Genomic DNA, 2,493 nt, shown 5'->3' with positions numbered 1-2,493 from the left:
TGTGTGCTGCCCCGCCCTGACCCAGGGCCTGGGCTAACTGACTCTTGGTTGCTGCCCCGCCCCGACTAAGGGCCTGGGCTACTGACTTTGGGTTTGCTGCCCGCCCTGACTAAGGGCCTGGGCCACCTAGCTGTGATTGCTCAGCTCCTGAGGAAAGGACTGAGCCCTAAGATTGTGTTCTTGCCCGACCCTGAGGCAAGGACTGGCGCCCAAACCCCCTAACCCTACGTGTTAGGTGCCCCGCCCTGACTGAGGGCCGGGGCTTAGCTAGTCGCGGCATTGGCTCAGCCTGCAGGGAGGCTCTGAGCCCCTCGGACCCTCGTGTGTGGCCCCGCACTGAGCTAGCGCTTGGGGCCTGTTTAACCTTGTGCTTGTGTTTAGCCCCTGCCTGAGGGGCGGAGCCCCAAGACTTTCGGATCCCAAGGATCGACTTGGGGCCACCGAGTGACTCGGCCTGGCTCCCGACGGCCCCTGAGAGGGCCCAGCTCCCGCACCGGACTATTACAGATGTATTAGCAGGAGTATTGTAAGCAAGACACGAGAAGTAATTCTTCCACTCTACTCTGCGTTGATTAGGCCTCAACTGGAGCGTTGTGTCCAGTTCTGGGTGCCACGTTTCAGGAAAGATGTGGACAAATTGGAAAAAGCCCAGAGAAGAGCAACAAAAATGATTAAAGGTCAAGAAAACATGACCTATACGGGAAGATTGAAAAAATTGGGTTTATTTAGTCTGAAGAAGAGAAGACTGAGGGGGGACATGATAGCAGTTGTCAAGTACATAAAAGGTTGTTGGAAGGAGAAAAATTGTTTTTCTTAACCTCTGAGAATAGGACAAGAAGCAATGGGCTTAAACTGCAGCAAGGCAGTTTAGGTTGGACATTAGGAAAAACTTCCTAACTGTCAGGGTGGTTAAGCACTGGAATAAATTGCCTAGGGAGGTTGTGGAATCTCCATCATTGGAGACTTTTAAGAGCAGGTTGGACAAACACCTGTCCGGGATGGTCTAGATAATACTTAGTCCTGCCATGAGTGCAGGGGACTGGACTAGATGACCTCTTGAGGTCCCTTCCAGTTCTATGATTCATGGATTTGCCACAGTAACACACCAGGCAACAAACAGTCCTGGAGGGGCAGGGAACAGATTAGATCAGTGTTTCCCAAGTGGTGGGTTGGGACCCACCAGTGTATTGCAGAAAGGTCCCAGATGGGTCTCCATGTCCCCGACGGATTAAACCATCAGTGGGCTCTGGCCTAGGCAAACATGCACTCCTGGCCTGGTGCAGAGGGAGGGGTTTTAGAGAGCAAGCCTGCCCCATCGTCACCCTGCAGCCACAGCTCGTCCTGCGGGGCTTGGCCTGGCTCCTCACGCTGGGCATCGTGACATGGCGTAATGCCACTCACTCCAATGGGGCTCATCATGACGGAGGAGTGGCTGGGCCAAACCCGAGTGGGCCTGCGACCCTGTGTGTGGTCACAAAACCCAGAGTGAGGAGCCAGGCTGGGACCTGCAGGCCGGGAGTCATCGCTGTGCGGTGAGTGTGGGGTGGAGTCACTCTGCAACATCTCCCCTCCCCTCCGCACTGGTCCGGGATCAGCTGAGGTGCTGGGGCATATGGTGCATTTTATGAAATGGTGGGTGGCAAAAAAAAGAAAAAGAAAAAAAAAAAAGAGCAACAAAATGCAGTTGGTGGATTGCCTTAGTGAGCACTTTGGGAACCACTGGACTAGATGACCTAATATCCATAGGTTTTCCTGGTGAACTGCTGGCCTCATTGAAGTCAATGATACATTTCTAATGATTACGTCTCTCAGGTTTCGAGGGAAGGTAAAATCTGCTGTTTAATGTGTGGTCACTAGGTGGCACTATTCTAGATACGACAGTAACTTTTCTTCCCATTTATTTTCACAGTATAAAGTCCCTTATGCGTACATGGCACTCTCAAACTGGTAAATTGTGCTAAACAAACAACAGGATCCCTGTCCATTTTGCAAGGTGGTGCTGGAAACTCTCCCCAAGTGTGCAGGGCAACAGCGTTTTGGATTTGATCACAAGCGTTTTTCCCCCTCCGTGACTTGCATGACATAAATCATGTCAACGAAAAGAGCATGCTCTTTATTCTGAAACATACATTGACTCACATGACTTTGTACAAATATTTTTCTTGGACTGCCACCATAGAATTAAGTAGTTGCTACTAAACAATTTGCCTTTTTATGCAATCCTAGACTTTAAATGAGCACAAAAGGTTTATCTGTTTGACAGGTTTAAAAATAATTTTTGATAACACATTAGGGATAACTATATGTTGACTATGAGAAAAAATTTACACAGAGTTCATTCTCAGGTAGGTTAATGTAGTTCTCTAGACCTGAGTCACCACAACATTACTCTGATTTTACTCAACTGACTTTGGGGAATAAGTCCTCAGATGGTCACTGGCTCGTGCTATTGGGAGACGCATACATGGAAGGTGCTATTTAAGTCCAAGTTGG

This window comes from Terrapene carolina, unplaced genomic scaffold (genome assembly GCF_002925995.2).
Source record: "Terrapene carolina triunguis isolate 2854851 unplaced genomic scaffold, T_m_triunguis-2.0 Scaffold35022, whole genome shotgun sequence".
Classification (NCBI taxonomy): domain Eukaryota; kingdom Metazoa; phylum Chordata; order Testudines; family Emydidae; genus Terrapene; species Terrapene triunguis.
This window is presented reverse-complemented; position numbering follows the sequence as displayed.